General features: G+C 34.2%; 1 protein-coding gene across 1 annotated transcript in view; it reads left to right on the top strand.

Annotated features, from left to right (window-relative positions):
• Positions 1-474: 474 nt before the first annotated feature.
• Positions 475-18,366, top strand: part of LOC148948032 (uncharacterized) — a 51,917-nt gene continuing 34,025 nt past the window's right edge. The window contains exon 1 of the mRNA XM_089095673.1: positions 475-728. The gene's annotated coding sequence lies outside the window, so the exon portion shown is untranslated. The remainder of the gene's footprint in view (positions 729-18,366) is intronic.

Raw genomic sequence — 18,366 nt, 5'->3', positions numbered from 1 at the left:
GTTTAAACTTTCTGTGAAAGTGACTGCACTTTTCTCTTTGCTGACTAAGGACTTTTCATTTTTGAAGCTAGAATTTAACTTAATTAGAGGAAATCGGATATATATATATATATATATATATATATATATATATATATATATATATATATATATATATATATATATATATATATATATATATATATATATATATATATATATATATATATATATATATATATATATATATATATATATATATATATATATATATATATATATATATATATATATATATATATATATATATATATATATATATATATATATATATATATATATATATATATATATATATATATATATATATATATATATATATATATATATATATCTACTACTACTCATATATATATATATATATATATATATATATATATATATATATATATATATTAGGATGATAACCTGGATGATGATATTTTAATTATGACAGGTAATTTATATGCAGCCCCACTGTCGTCTGAGAGCAGCTTAGCGACGATCCCTGCCGAAAAAAACTGGATCAACAGCAGAAACTTTGTCTATTGATGTTATTGATGCAGCACCACTGTCGTCGGGGAGTAGCTTAGCAACGATACCCACTGGAAAATATCGATCAACAGGAGAATCTGGTTCTAGTCATGTTTTGTGTGCCTGTGGAAAACAGGCTACGTTATTAAGTGTCATAAAAGATGGTCCTAATAAAGGTAGAGTAGCCCTTTCTTTTCATTTTAGTTTATTTTTTCTGTTTCTTTTGAAGGAAAAACCCAAAGTAAAAAAATGTAAATTCAATCGGGTAAACACGTTGCTCAGTTGTTCAAAGGTGAACTTAATTGCATAGAATATGTTGTCTCTTCTAGATTTAACAGATTATATAGAACACGATTACACCACTTAACCTCACTTTCTTACAACTTTTCAGGCTCTCTTGTATTTTTTTTTCAGCTTTAGAAGCCAAGGTATTGTCAAAATATTACTTGAAACCTAACTGAAAGCTCTAAAATGAATAGTTAAGCCATGATTAAATGTCGATTTCATTGTGTTAAATGATTTTCTGGGCTAAGATAGTACATGGATTGAATTGAATGACCTTAAAAGAATGCTCAAAACGAATGAATAGTTTAAGACCATCTGTATCCACGGGAAGAAAATGGCGGAAATTGAACCAAATTGTGCGCTCTTTTCTGACTTCTTGGACAAATTTTTCTGTAGGATCGGCAACTAATTGTTCATATGTGTTAGAATCATTTAAAATTTCTCTAAAATTTTTTTCGTAATCATCTGAATCTAATAAAATAACGTCTAATAATAATAAAATTTCATCTGAATCTAATAATGCATTTATCGGCTTTCGTAATAATCCTGTAATGATCTTTATGTAGTTGAAACATGTATCATTTCGGTGCACCAGAACATCTAAGAAAGGAAGACGCCTCTCTACCTCTGATTCCTGAGTAAATTTAAGTTTTGGATCCAAGGAGTTGAGCAAGTGAAGAAAAGACCCCAGAGACTCGTCACCATGCTCCCACAAATAAAAAAAAATATCATCTTTAAAACGAACCCAAAATTTGGGTTTAAAAAAACTTTGCAAAATAGCCCTTTCTTACAGGTCTTCCCTGAAGATATCAGCCTGTATTGGTGAAAAGGGGGTGTGCCCATGGAAAGTCCATATTTCTGTCTATAGAAATGCCTCTCTAATGGAAGTAAAAAGAAGTTCTGTTACAAAGGACTGTAAGCGAAAGAAGTGTCTGATCGGAAAGAGTAGATTCTTCTGATATACATTGGTTAGAATTAAGTTTATTCTCAAAAATCATTCGGTACCTTGAGGATCACAATTTTATTCATTGAATCTGCATCACAACTGTCAATTCTTGTATTTGGTTGAACCGAAACTTGCTTTACCTAGGAAATAAAATCAATGGAATTTTTAATATTGGATTTTTGAGCCTGAATTAGCGGGCGAAATACAACTGACAAGAATTTCCCTATTTTGGCCGTAGGAGAATTAAGAGAAGAAACAATGGGTCGAAGTATTTTGAGTTTGGTATCTATAGAAAACCCACATATAGTGACCGTTACTGAAATTATTCCTCTAATCATTCTCCTGCTTGAAAAGAGGAGCTGTCACTTCTCTAGTTGACAGGAGCGCCCATAAACCAAAATCCAGGGGCGTCAAACCTCGTCTAATTGGCACTTTTAATGCTATATAATAGAAATCTTAAAACAAAAGTATAAAAATGAGGCAGTTTCATTCAGCCAGAGGGGGGGGGGTTGTGCCCCCCACCTAATGGGCTCCCATGCTAGTTGATAGAGCATTGAAAGTTTTTCAACACGCTTCTTGGATTCAGAGCTCGACCACCTTAGAGATATTTTATTTGGGAATGGTTATCCAATTAGTTTAATATATTCTGTAATTGCAAAACGCATTAAAAGATTATCAGATAGTTACACAGAAAACGCAAATCAAAGGGAAAATTCAGTTTATCTTGGTCTCCGGTACGTTAAAGTGGTTTCGGACCACATTTCAAATAATCTAAGAAAAAATAACTTGGTTCTATATCATTTTTGGGATCTCGTATATATGACCAAATTAATACTAGTGGATGCAGTCTCGAGGACCCTACTTTGATGATCACTATGATGGAGAAAAGCTTCAAGTTGTATGCCTTTGGGTAACTGTGCTACACACTACTGATTACAAAAAAAACACAACTCCATTTAGCCAGGGCCAGCTTAGACCCCCCTCCCCTCCCTTCGAGGTGTTTGCCCTTTTTTTTGTTAGGGGAAACTACCTGGATTGAAATTCATCTCCAAATTCAACTATGTTGAGTAATCTGGTCAAAGACGCTACATAAATTGTAATTCAATGGCATGTTAAACAAATGAACAGTTTAAGACAACTTTGCACAACAGTCCAGCTGCTGAGCCCAAATTCTAGTCGTACCAGAGCTTAGCTAACAGGTCCAGTAGTACTCGATCTAGTTAATTTCGAACAGCAAGGATGTTCGATGGCAGGAGGAGTGTAATAATGAGTGTCATATCTGATGGGGGGGTTTTCAGTTAAAAGTTTGTTCTTATATTTGTAATGGGGGGGGTTTTCAATTAAAAGTTTTGTTCTTATCTTTTCCGTTGATTCTTTATATAGGAATTTTCAATTAATTGTTTCTATGAGTATTTTTCAGTTAATTCTTAGTTGGCGGTTCGCGACCAGCACACCAGAGAAGAGGGGGAATTTCGTGTGTGGGGAGCTTAAATTAGTAGTTCAAATGGGGAGCATATATTAGTGGCCATACTGAGTCGAAATCAGATTGAAAGGATTCGGGTTCCCTTGAGAGCGATTGGAGCCACAAGGACTAACTATCTTGAGAAATACTAACATAAAGAGAATAAAATATGAAAGTAATGCATCTATTTTTACTCATATGATCGGTACAAAGCTTGACGGGAATATCAAAAGCACATCGCAGTCAAAGACACTAAGATAAAGTTGCTGACTGAGGCAATACAGGTAACAGTTAATTCACTAATAATAAATGATTACAGAAGTTCATTCCAACTGCAAATAGGCTCACATAAGACTGTTTCTAGACTCACATAAAACTCATCATAGATTCATAATAGACTGACAATCGACTCCAAATACACTGATAAAAGATTAGCTCCAGCATGCTAAGTTCGAAAGTACTATACTCTGCGATTTCGCCTAAGGTTACAATCGGGCGTTGTTGAAAAGTACATTACACTGGTTCTATTGGTTCTGATTCTATATCCTCTATTACTATTGGACAGGGATGTAGCAATCAGCTAGTTAATTTAAATTGACTTTGATACGATTTTACGACTTTTTAAAACTTCACTTTGGAATTTTTCTTAGCGGAATAAAGTTTTTACCTTGTAATTAGAGCGGGATACATAGTTCTATTTTGTTTTTCAAGAAACTATTTTTTAAAGTTTTACAATGTAATTACAGCGGAATGCATAGTTTTATTTTATATCTCGCATGACCGTTTTTTGTATAATAGTTTCTACCATCTCTTGATCGTTTGGAAATTCAAACTCAAGATTTAAATTACATTGTTGGTTGCCTGTCATGTACAATTGGTCACGCTGATTATCTATTGCTGCTATATTTTTCGTGGGAACGATAGAGTTACAATTGTGATACAATTGTTTCGCTACTTTTTAAGTTTGACAATTAAGTGTTCTGTGGTTTATTTGAATTTTTGGGTTCGTATTTTGGGCGATTTTATTTTACTTGGAAAATTTTGGGGTCTTGAAAATTGATTCCATTACAAATCATCCTTCCCATTCTTAACGATGTCCTCATCGTTGTGTTACCCTACTCTTTCTACTCTTTCAAATTTTGATCTCCCTTCCTTTTTTTTAATTTTAACTTGGTACTTGTTACTTGATTTAACTCAGCTTTGGTAAGATATATATTTTTTCTTCATATTCCCGATTGCTTTATGTGACCACATATATTAAGACATTACTTTACAGTCCATCACCTATACACTCTATTTGACGAAAGGGCCAAAGAGTTTCTATTGACTAACACATTTGGTTATATGATTACGTAATAATTATTATTTCCTCCACCTAATATTAAAATTCCTTCGCCTGATATGCTAATAATTGTACATGGTTTTAACTAATCAAGTTCTGCCTTTGTGACTATTTTATCACTTAAAATGGTACATATTTGCTTTTTCTAATACTTGACTATACTTCCACCTGACGCTATAATTGTACGATAAGTAACTGACTTCAAGAACACAGATATATATAAATTAAATAATTTGCAAATAAAAGGTTTGACACATTAATAGGTTTAAGCTTAATGTCGGATTGCAACACAGGGGTAATGTAATTTACACTTGTTTTCATCTGATTATGAAAATTTTCTCAATATTCACTAAAGTTACAAGTTAGATACATAAGATTCACACTTACTTCATCATTCTACGTGTCTATAATACTCACATACGTTGTCACTTTACTTTGCGCTTCCGTTCAATTAATTACTGGGTTGGCTAATTGTTTATGGTTTGTCTTCGTGGTGTTTCACTTTTTGCCACTCGTTCCTTGGGATAAGCGTTTATGTTGTCCATAAGTATGACTGCTTGTACAAAATTGTCCGTGCGTGGTTTGTCATGTCATATACGGGGGTTGATGTTATAGATTCGTTGATATGTTTCCTGGGTACATAACCCTTGGGGAATTGATTACATGAAATGGGTATCTTTGTCGCTGGACTGGGTAACTCTTCTTGGGCACTTCTATTCTCGGGAAAATTTTATACTCGTACAGTCTATGTTTCCCGTAGATTGTTCAAATTTAGTCCTTCTTTTATTTGAATAAGGGGCTGCTTTGCGATATGTAAGGGTAATTATGGTTGGATCAAAACTTGGTCTCAGAATTTATTTTCGACGCTTTGTCTTTGATTTTTGTTTTAAGGATACACTATCATTGTGGGCTTAGTCATGGGGATTATGGCTAAGATAGCTTGGCTTGGTCTCTTCTCTGACACTTTATTTTGGGAAAGTTTGCACGTACAGTTTATATTTCCCGCAAAATTGATTGTGTTAGGTTCTTCTTCACTGGAGGATGGTTTGGTTTTGCGACATCTAATAATGATTGGATAGGGTCAAAACTTAAACTTGGGATCTTGGTTCGACATGTTGTCTCTGATTTGGGGCTTAAGATATGTAATCTTTGAGGGATTGGCCCTAGGGTTATTCTTGGTCCCTATGATTTAATGTTTGGGACCTTGCCGTCTAAGGATAGTTATCGACGGTTTTTATGTAGTTTTAAGATGTGACTGTTCGGGGTGGTTCTCTAGGTAATCATTAATTCTGATATATACATATATCTGGGGTTCTTGGTTTGCTAACATCGTTTGAGGTAGTGTTACCTGGTACTAGGAAGGGTGACTTTGATTGTCATCGGGGTATTGTCTTCAGGGGTTTCCTTGGTGAGTACTTATCGGTGGTTGACGAATGATGAGAGTAGATGCTACTGGGTTGTATCCGTGCTGCTTGCTGGTACACCAATAATTAACTTGCACTGATTACTTTGCTTCCTGGAATATAAATATCTAGGCAGAATCATATGCTCTTTATAATTACATGAGTTAAAACACATACAGCAATAATACACAACTTATACGATATTATACGGGGACTATTGTTTGAAATAATAGTCGTGATTAGTTGTACTAATGATATCAATTTAATATGGGTACGGTTAAACTCAAAAATAAAACAATTAAGAGCAATTTTCATGCTTTTACATGCATATTGAAGCAAAACTAGATCACTAAGAGTTAAGCTCGGTAATCATAAGAAAAATGATTGTGTATACGAAAAATAACACAATATGAGATTTTCAAGATTTAGTGATTATATATATATATATTCATATATGTATGTGCATTTGGCACATGTTCAATATTCCATACATTTTAAATGTTATTCAACAGTCATCTACTTTAGCATTTACTTTTCTATTAAATAACTACATGCGAGGTAGGTTACATGGTTTTATGAGAGGTCTCGATTTACTATAAATTTTCAAATCTTTACTGTTTACGCGCGTCCATGCCGCTTAAGAAATCTTTGCAGCTGCATGGGTTCACACAAACAATAAGTAGAAATTTGGGACTGAACATAGCACGAATGAGGACCTCTACTCCCATTCGCTCGATCATGTCCTCCCTTACTTTTTTTGGCTTAAGGGTTATCAGGGAGTTCCGGGTTTAGGATTTGCATCTCACTTGATTTGACGTGGTCTGTCTTTGCCCTTTTTCTATGTGTTATCATAATTTTTCCGTATTTCAGGGTCAATAACATTCTTATAGTCAGAGAGATCATGAATACTAATCCTACCGTCAGGAGGATATTCCACCAAAAATTGGTGGAGAATAGTCCGTATCTACTTTCTACATACGTCAATTTTTAGTATTCATTGGTAAATAGGGGAATTTGAGAGTAAGGCTTCTCTTATTTTTGTTAGTGGTAAGGTTTCCTTGACATTCTCTATTTTTGACCATATTGTGGCTTTTACTTCTTCGTTTTCGATATTAGGAATTGTATGCGATAAATTGACTGGTTTGAAATTGACCACCTTGGGGCTTATTACATTCGTGCTTTTGGTTATCGGTGGTGTTTGTACCGTGGCTTCTTTGGTTACTAATCAACACCCTTTTTTTATGGTTATTGTTCCCACGTCTTGTAATAGTAGTTCAGTTCTGTAGCTTGGATCGATTTTTTCTGTATTATTATAACAAGAGAAAGTCCCAACTGTTTCTTTTGGAACCAAAAATAGCCATAGATCATTTCTAAGATGAATAAATATTTCTCGTTTTGTACTATCTACTAGCGCTTCGCATGAATTGGGACTTTCTTCTTGTTGAGTCTCTTTTAAAAATATATCTAACATACAAGATCCAGTTTTTACGTTATAAATTGGCAGGGTTAGTTGACATACTAGGTTTTTGAATGTTACCCATTCCTTAAGGTCCTGTGGATTTGCTAAGGCATATTTCTCCTATCTTGATCGACAAGCAAGTATTCCGCTTCGGGGGTGATAGTCATGAACAAATTAGTTCTACCTATATTGGCTGGAAACGTTGAAATTTTATACAAGATATATATGGATTGTTGATTTATTAATGGAATTGTTACTACTGCAAATAGTTGTTCGTTTATCTCCGTTATGTGAACCTTTAGCTTGGTGTAATAGTGGAATAGGTTTGCTACTTCTGGTTCTTTTGGTAGATGTAGACCGAACGTTAGATGTGTTTTTATTTCATCTAAGATACTTCTTAGGTTCGAAGGGTCCACCAGGTCATATGACAAGGTTCCTCCAGTAAGGGCAAATAATGTAAATTCATATTTGCTAACATCAGTTGCCAGGTTAAGTAATGACATTGTCACTATGTCTAGTGATACCATGGTGAGGCTCGAATCGCAAATCACACGATCTACTTCATTTTTTTAATAATTCATTATGTTTACTGTCTTTGATATTTTTTTCGAGATAGCCTCAATATTGTCTCTCTGATAATTGGCTATACTGGCTTGTATTTTTTGGAAATGTAGGGTCACGTTCATGGCGTTATTTAGTTTTCTCACGTTTTCCCTTAGGATATCTAGGTCTTCAGTCGATATCCCGAATAAGCGTGAAGCTAATTCTCCTACAATTGGTATTAGACTAGCTGATCTGCGGTATTTGCTTTTTCGGAAGAATACTTCGAAGATTCTTGTGGTACTCTGCTTTAACTTTTGTATTTCGGTGTTCAACAATTCAAATAGTGCTTGTAGTCTCTGTCTATACAATATTAAGAAAGAATTGGTGAATCGATACTCTTAGGGTGTTTTTCTCATTTAGCTCAGGTAACGATTCGACGTAGTTTTTGGCTGGTTTGTTGGCCATGGCCAATCTGGCACATGTATATTTGCCGTCAATTGTCAAGCATTTCTCGGGTACGTATTTTTCTTTCTTTTTACTTTCAGAAAATTTCCTTTTTTTATCAGAATGGTATCCTTGAACTAATATAGTTTGAGTCTCTGTATGCAATACTGGGAGTCGTGCTCTTAAAATTATATACATTTTGCCGAAGGAGTGGGTCTTTGTAAATGTTGGTGCTGTGGACCATTACCATTTCGTAAACTTCGATGGTTTTAAATGCGTTATGGTAATTAATTTTTCTTGGGACAATTCATTGAGCTTGATTAACACTGGACTTGCATTGGAGGTGGTATCCGTTAGCGAGGGCTGTATTTCCTCTGTTGTTGTCTTGAGTTTGGGGATGGTTGTCGTGGTATTTCTCTTTCCTTGTGGCTTGTTGATATATTTCTTTATTTCTTTTGGTGGTACTTTCTTAGTAACGTTGCTCGCAGTATGGTCTTGCCATGGTTGCTTGAGGTATGTCCATATGCTTCGCAACTCATTTAACGTGGCGTAATTTCCATCATAGAGTTTATTTCTCTTGGAAGTTGTCAAGAAGGAACTTGTGGTATATTTTGTCGTAGTATGTTCGCTTCTGGAACCGTCCACGTTAATTAATGCTCTAGAACCTTATCAATCTCTGCCATTTTCTTGTCAAAGTTATCTATTAGGAATTTCGATTTTAGTTTAGGAATAATAGGGGGTAGATCTCCTGTATTTTTCTTGTGGTGCATTTCTTTCGTTGTCTGCAGGCTTTTGTCCGATTTTAAGAATTGGAGTATAGAATCCTTTAATTCATTAATATTCTTCTCTAGTCTCATTACTTGTTGAAATAGGGTTTCAAACAGTTTTGGATCCAGTTTTATAAATATCTTCCAGGCATTATGACTTGCAAGTAACGAATTCTCATGTTTGAAGATTATCCCATGCTTTACGATATCTTGGGCTACAGTTTGGGCAACGAAGATTATCATGAATTTTGTTAGCCACGTCCTTTTTTTGCTGTTTCTGAAATTAATATTTCATTAAACATAATATAGGAAGATTTCTTATGATTGATAATAAATTGAGAATTTAGATTCCTATTATATGGGATTTTTTCTTCCTTTTTTTTCTTTTTATCGGGGAAGGAAACAAGGTGAGATTCAGATTAGTGGTCATAGGATTTGTTGATTGCTTATGGTAAACATACGGCTGATTCTTAGGCTAGGGGGATAGTTATTTTAATTGATTTCACACAAGAGTTTTTTCTTTTTAACGTAAAGGGTGCGTGGGTTGACTTTGATTTACGTCATACCAAATTATTTCAATAGAGACGGTTTTCTTGATTTCTTGGTTGCTTTTGATTTTGATTCATAGGTTTTTATTCTTTTAAATATAATTTCTTTTCTTTTCGCTCTATATATTACGCTTTTTGGATTATATAGATATTGTTTGTAGTATTTTATTTCTTGGAGGGGGTCATGTTGACCTTGATATTTCACGCAGTTTGGATTTCCCTCAATTTTGTAAACTAATTTTTGTTTTCTACAGTTGTCAAGAAGCAATAAATCTGTCTGACATGGACCTTTAACGTACCAGTACTGAACTTTATATTGTTTTTGCAATTTTTTTTATCTCATGTTGAATATAATGGATGTACTTCCCTTTCTGCCGTTATATTTTACTCCCAATTTCCCTCTCGTGGGTCGATATTTGGGTGTGTTAGCTAAACTTAGTCCGAATCTATATGATTCCACGTTGTATTTCCTTAAATCGTATTTGACGTTCCATTTATTCATGAAGACTTCTTCCCGTGATTTACTCACAATGAGCATTGCTGCTGAGTATATCACATTTTCTTTTGCGTGCTTTATAGTTACGAACTCTGTATCGATAATTGCTTTGGCCATTGTTTTGAAATGAAAGGTAGTTTCTAATGACTTTTGTCTAGTTAATTTTTTTCAAGATTAGTTATAATCATGGTACACTCTAGGTCGAGGTCAAACTACCTTTTCACCGGTATTTCCTTATACATCGGGTACTTATTCGTTCAAGATAATTCGAGTCTTCTAAAGCTCCATGTTAACCAATAATGAATATATACTTTGAATGGAAAACAAGGTAACTTCAGATCGAAGTTGAACTACTTTTTCACCGGTGCCACCTTGCACCTGGCTATTGTGTAATCGAATGTAATTCAATTCCCTAAAGTTCCGCACTCTAGTTTAACGAGTTTGCGCTCGACTAATAATGAGTTCCATATAGGCTTAAAACTATTGAGACTTTCGAGAAACTACCTTTTTTTGTCAATATATTAACAATGTATTTAGATCCCGTGACCTTCACTCTAACTCATAGTTTTGTAAATATCAATATACTACTAGTTTATTCATATAATGCACTTTTTTTGATAACAATAATAATCGATTTACATAGACATAACACTTCAGGTAATATTAGAGGGTTCTCTTATTATTCGTTTCAACGAGGTTATTTATATATACAGTTTCTTCCAATACTATTGGGTTTTAATTTCAATATAGGTGCATCATCTGGCAGTGCCGCCCTTAAGCTTGGAGATGCAAGCATATCGAGAGGTCGATAATTTTCCCATGATGATACATTTGAGCTGAGAAACTTGAGTTCAAATACTACATTATTTTTACCGCTTTCAGGTGTATTTAAGTACATTAAATACACTAATAATTGGTTTGGGAGGTGCAGGCCCTCCAATTTGGCAGTTATGTCATTCCTTCGCATATTTTGCCGAATGACTTTCCGGCACAACTGAGATAATGACAAAGGATCATTTATTATTTTTACTACAGAGAAACTAAAGTTTACGTGTGATTGGCAACAGCATAGTTGCTCGCGCACGATTACGTCTAAGCCGGGGAATATTTTGATTCCAAAATTCTCATCTTCTTGGAAAAAGTTCAGGGTTATTTTCTGTATGTCTTTATAATCCCTTGGGTTAACTTTAAAGATAGTGGATCCCGTTGAAGGGTTTATTGGATTTAGATATGTGTTATTTACACAGTTGACGTATAAGGCTTTAAGAAAGTTTTCACCTTTTAACATGTGTCCTTGGTGTATTAGTATAGAGAGAAATTTAATGGGCCAAATTGTAGTTACGTTGTTATCATCTTGATCGTACAAAATATTGTCGGCGATATAATCAGACAACGAGCTATATTTTGTTGTTGGGATATTTTGTATTAAAATTCGGAAGGCCAGGTTGGCTCTTAGTCTAGTGTGTTCGATTGTTCTTTTCATTGCACGTGCACTAAAGTTATAATGCACTAAGCTTGCCGTTAATCTTAGGATCATTCTTTGTTCCAAGATTGTCCTTCGAGATTTTAGAAGATAATATAGTTTTGGATAGTCGAGATTTTCTACTGTTCTGAGAAGTCCCCATTCTTTTAATGAAACATCAATAAGTCCCCATTCTTTTAATGAATCATTAATGTTATCTACACTATGTCTTTTCTTAAGATTCCATGAGGTTACATTTTCTAGTCTACGATTATTTAATTGTTGATGGCTTGGGTATCTTATCATGGTTACTTTTTTTCTATTCTATTTTTTAGGTTAATATTAGCAACGTACCGTATGGTCGCTTGTTTTGGCGTTTTCGTTAACCAGTGGTCGATGGTCATTCACGTATCGTATCTTCAAATTTGTTCTTATACAAAGTTTACCAATGATTACAAAATAAATGATTACTTAATAGTAATATGTTTTCAAAATAATTATAGTAGTTTAAGGTATAGTAATGATTATGTAATAGCATGCGTTTTCAATGTAATAATGTTTATCATAAGTTATAATTGTTTACTTGGCCTTTTTAATTTTATGAAATTTTATTTTTATTAGTATTTTAAGTTCGTTTTCTCGGCAAAAGTTGTTCTTCGTAAGGGAATGGTTGTTATGAAAATTGACCCAAAGAATAAAAGAACTTCGTGTCAACTTCCGGCACGCAACTCCCTCGCTACTGATGCTCCTCTGCCCATCTCTTTCGCAGGTTCCTTTAAGCATTATTCTTATTTAGTTAGGCACTTTCAATTTGACGATGTTTGTTGTTAGTTATAGCTGTTTACTTAGCTTTTATAATTTTTTGGATACTTAATTTTTATTAGACTTTTTGGGTTCCTGATTCTACACAAGTTGTTCTCCGTACGAAAACACTCCGTCAGGGCGTCCGCCCACAAAATAATCAACCGTGTGCCTACGCCCTGAATAGGTATTCCCCACGCATCGGACTTCCTGTGCAAGTTGTCTTTCGTAAGGAAATGGCGTCACAAAAATAGATCCCAAGAGTAAAAAAAAACTTTTGATCCAGTTCTGCAACACGACCCCCTCCGGACTGAGGATCCATCCACTTGTTAAGGATTTCCTTGTTATGTAATCACTATTCGTATCCGTATAGTTGTTTATCATAAAGAGCCAGGGCCAAATGGGAACGGAAATGGGATGATAATGACACCACTCCCATTCCCCTGTGGCCATCGCTTCCCACGATTGAGGGTCCATTTGTTTAAAAAGCTTGACGAATAGGCAGTTCTAGTGCTTGCCAAGTGATTTCTTGTTGTGCAATGAAGTATAGTAATCAAGTCAATAGAACGATGCATTCTCCGCTCACCCCACAATAGAGCATGAGGTAAACCGAAAATACATCCCTTCAGTTTCGATAAACCATTGACAAACATTTCAAAAAAAATACCCGCCAAAAGGAGTTGAGCCAAGTCAACTACAAGTTTTACAACGTTTGTAATCTCCCTCATTCAGTAATTTGTGTAATCTTTTCTCAACAGAAGGTGAGAGTCAAGTGTTTGCAAGGTGGGATAATATACACCATGCACATCCTTGGCTCTAACCTCCTGTGCTCGGGGGTTCATCCGTTTTCATTATTGCGTATCGTATGGATATCTGAATTTTTCCTCCTATACCACTTTCAGAGTATTTCATGGGGGCTCGCTGACTAATTATTTATTTTGTTTTTTTGAATGAGGATTGCCGTGTGCATTGAGCTTTTACTACTTATCGAAGGTAAAAAAAAAATTGATATTACCACCCGAAGTGTGGGGGGTATCACTACTGAATTTTAGCTAAAAGTATCTTTTACATGGTTTTGAGTGGGTTTTTCAAGCTTAAGTAGTTAAGGGAAGGGTTGTATTTTATTATTGGCTAGCATATTTCAATTAATGCGATAACTGTCGATGAATTTGAAGGGGTCCTTAAATTTTCACTTAGAATCAGTGTGGGCATTCGATCTCCATACTTGGTAAATCCTTATATACAACAATTTTTTTCTTAAGTATCTGTAGTTAACAAAGCAAATTTTCCTTTTTAAACAATCTTTTTAAAGTGTCCATAGTTATTTTTTATCCTGTCAATGTGAACAAATTTCATTAAGGCCGAAGTTTGAAAATATACACTTATTTTTTTGGCTTTAAAAAATTAAGCTATTACACTGTAACGCATTTTCATTTATCGTAATATTTTGCTCAGCTTTGATTACCTGCTATTACAATACCTATTGATTTATTTTCTTCAGTTTTGTACTTGATTAATTAAAGAGAATTAATTTATTTTATATTGAAGGTGGTTCTTCATTAATTGCTTATTCTGATAGCTATTATTTAAGTTGAATCGAATGAAGAGTTGTGTATTGATATTTACTCAAATAATGTCCTTAGAATATGTAGGAATAAACTCTTTATTTCAATGTATTTCAGAATTATGCTAAACTTGTGGAATACAAAGGCTTGTTAGTCGAGGTTAAGTCTTCCCGTTCAAATGAGTTAGAAAAAAACCATTCACATTTAAGGTGTCGACTTATTCTTCTCCCCTGGTGGAGTTATCGCAAAGTGGCAGAGGTACTTATTATCAAGCGCAATATTACCTAAAAGTTTTTCTGGTTTGTCATAAGGCATATAAATTTAATTACCTTGTATTTCCTAAATGAAATTAAAATATATTTACGTTTTGTAGTGAACTTATTGGCGGGTTGAAACCAGTTTAACCTAATTTGGATGTAATAGTTTACCACAAGATGCAATCCTTTTGTTATAAGGTCGTTGGAAATGCGACTGGAAAATATGGGAATCAAATCGAAACACGTTGATTAAAACATGTTTGTTTTAAATTTTTGTGGAAGAAAAATCATTCCGTACAAGAAACTGTCTTAAATGACGGTCTTATAATATTTAAAGTAAAGTATTTTAATCATACCCTACTGGGTTGTTGTAGGGCACGTCGCGTCCCTTTACTAGGGGCAAATAGACAGAAATCAGAGCATTGGCCTGGTTCTCGCTTCAAATGCGCGAATAGCTGCTTTTAGTCTGTTTTTTTTTATATAGTCAACATCTACTACGTCCCACCACTTTTCTTCTGTGGCAGGGATTGTGCCACATGGCAGAGGCATGATACTACCTAAAATTTTGAAGGGATCTGTTTATGCTTTTTGAATGGGAGTCTTGCCTAGGATATAGTAACTAATCTACTTTGTATTATTTTAATATACTTTCTGATTAAGGCTATTTGTCTTTCAGTTCAGCGTGAGCTAGTTTTTTGTTCCACACCACTCAGAATTCTAAGGGCATTAAACCTAATTTTTATATATGTCTCAATATTGCATACTGAGACAGGGTTTTCCAAGCATGCTTCTGAAAAACAACAAATTTTAACTTTGGGCCGTTGTTAATACTTTACGGTAGGCTACTCGGATCCTGTTCACCTATTCATAAAATTTTATGGCTTCCACTTTCGTTTGATTAGATTAAAAATTATCCTTGACTCATTTTTACTCCATATATATATTCATCTCTATTTTATTAGTTTTAGTTAAGACCCATATGTGCCTTAGTGAACCTGTATTCTTTGAACTCTTAAATAGCGTGAATTTCGTAAATCTTGGCTTTGGTGAATAATATGTCTTTTACTATGTTTATGTTACATTTCTTATTTGGAGGATAAAGTTTAGCAATTACTAAGGCCGTGACTAGTTTATAAGGTTAGTAAAAATTATTAAATACTGTCTTGATATACGAGCATTCATGAATTACAATAATTTTTGGAAGAATCTTCTTATTTTTTACATCAATTGGTTAATTTGTGATTATTCTTGGTCACTAGTCCGTACTTTGGCAGGCCTCTATTAGTCTTATTTTCTTTCACTTTCGCAAAAAAGATGCTATTTTTGCGTTTTCTCGAGAGTTAGGCTAAGACTTGCCTTATTTTTACAGGTAACTATAGCGCAGATTGGTTTCAAGTGTTCCCTTTAACGAAAGGGTTTTGATTATTGCATTAACTTTTAGCGGACGCTCCTCTTCAAAGTCACTTAATTATCGTCTTTTTTCTGAAGCAGAATAATATCTGCTATTTTCAAAGAGACATTAGCTTAGCTATACACACTGTCACTCCATGGACTCTAGGTATATAGTCTTATTTGAGACGAGTCTTGTATTTTACTTATTGGTTTGTAATTATTTCTGAACTACGTTGCGAAATTCTTTCGAAAATTAGGTAACCATCTGGCCTAGAAGGTTTTTTTCTCGTATTTTCTTAGGGTAGCTTCTTGTTATTTTAGTTGCGCGGTTTTACTTTTCATCGCTACCATTCGTTTTAAGGTAAAGCTAAAATTATTGATACCATGGCCAGGGTTTTTGAAGATTATTTATCCCTCTGCCTAGCGGCTGTATAGGTCCCGCTATTTTTGCTAACGATGATCAAACTAATGTTTCAGTTAGCTAAGCGTTGGTTACAAATTTAATTTATGGTACAACAATTTTTGTCAGCAAAAATATTTTCCCTATAGTTGCCCATTGAGAAATTAATGAATATGCGTCCTTTTTTTGTATTAATTCTATCTTACTTGTGACTCCTAGATACAATATTTTGGAACTTTGATAGCTATTTTCATGTATTTTTTCTTTGTGGAAGGTTCCTATTTTCGTCTCTTAAGACTGTCTAAACTGCGCGAGTGACACGTGATTAATTGCTATTTTGCGGGGACAGTTTGTCGAAACAATTTTATTTAGGGTGGTTATCACACTTATCTTAACGATATGTGAATTAACATTTGATTATGCCACAGAAGAAATTCGACTAACCGAATGGGTCAACAGGTTAGGCCATAAAATTTTTCTTTTTAGGTTTTGCTATGTACTACGTATTTGTGGGGCTTATTTTTATAACTTAAGAGTTACACTGCCCTCGAGGTTTTGTCTGTATCTGCGGATATATTTTGTTTGTATCCTATTAAGGATTATATCGCATTTCTGTAGGATGAAACTTACATGCCATAATTAGCACCTTAAATTCTACAATTTGGATTTTTTTTTAACGCTCAAGTTTGCCAAATTCTTGAGTTCATCTACGTGCATACAGATCATGCCTCACTAAGGAACGTTGGTTATGATTAATGAGATAGAAACTTGTACATATTTCTTTTGCCGAACAAGTACTTTAGGTTGTCGAGTATTTTATAAATTTTACAGCGAGTTAGGTTAGCTACTTCCGATCATCTTTTCCTGTGATTAAATTTGGACAATTTTATTGTTTTTCAAAATCATGTTATCTTCGTTGATACTTGGGTTAAAGTTTTTTTTAGCTTTACTATTAGAAGCGGTTATTTATTATTTAGGCAATTAAACGTTGCGTGTCTTTTGAGTGGATATTATCATAATGCTAATGATGATAACGAGATATTACTAAAATAGGGTTTTACATTTGACCATTTGTTTTAGCAGTTTGTCAAGAATTCTAATGTCGTAATGTCGTAATAAAAATACTGCATACGCCTTATACTTGAATAAGTTATCATATAAAATTAACTTCAGAAGAGGTACGATCGATCCTAAAGGGACTCTCAGTTTATCAGACATCCAAATACAAATAATATCAAGCCCTCCGAGGTTCGATACACCGAAGGCTCCTCATATTGGCATTTGAATACTCCATTAAAATTAACAGTAAGTTTTGAATTATCGTTGTTTGGGGTTATGCATTGACACACAATTGAACTCAGCAAATGGAAGTGATCCTCATGCACTAAATACAATTGTATGCTAAGTGATCCCTAGTGATCCTCACATTTACCTACTCCGGGGGCTGCTCGGGACAGGCGAAGCTAGGATGACTGACCACTACATTTTCTCTTCTATGATTATTTATAATATAATTATATATTTTTTTTATAATTTGGGAAATACTATATTCTGGTCAACAGAAATATGGGTACCCTAATTTAACGAGTTTGCGCTCGTTTTTATTAGGTTATTTGCTGTATCTTGTCGCTAAGCGCTATACCCTATAAGGTGCACCCACTTTATTATATTAACCTGTAAAAAAAATTTTTTCATTTAAACGAGAAAGGAATTTTTACCTCCTTTTTTTTAGCTCAATTAATTCCCATGATTGATATTTCTCAATTTTCTGTATCATCTGATGATGGTTGTGTTTTGGGCGTTCCTTGTGGTGCAGAGACTTCTGAGGAGTCTTGGCTAGTTGTAACATTTACTTGGGCATTGGGGTATTGGGTCCTCATAATTATGTTACTGTCCGTTGGAGGATTTTGTTGAATAGATTCCACTTGGGGTTTGATATGATGATGCCGGGCTTGGTTTGGGATTGCAAAATACGCGGGTTGTGATGGCCCTTCGTTGTAATCGTTAGCAAGAATATTTTCCAAATGGGGATTGAGGGGTAGGTCAATTTCAACTGTAAAATATGTTGCAACCATTTTCTCTAAATTTGAGCAGAATTCTCTTTGTTCTGTAATTCTCTGGTAATTTTGGCTTGGTTTTCCTTCAATTGTTTCTCTAAGTTATCCTGTTTTAATTTAATTATTTCTTTCTGTACTTTTAAGTTGTCGTATTTATGTTGTAAGTCTAAGAGCTTTACTCCTTT

The sequence above is a fragment of the Artemia sp. Qi Xiang Cuo genome, chromosome 10 (assembly GCF_049724085.1).
Source record: "Artemia sp. Qi Xiang Cuo chromosome 10, ASM4972408v1, whole genome shotgun sequence".
Classification (NCBI taxonomy): domain Eukaryota; kingdom Metazoa; phylum Arthropoda; class Branchiopoda; order Anostraca; family Artemiidae; genus Artemia; species Artemia sp. Qi Xiang Cuo.
This window is presented reverse-complemented; position numbering and strand designations above follow the sequence as displayed.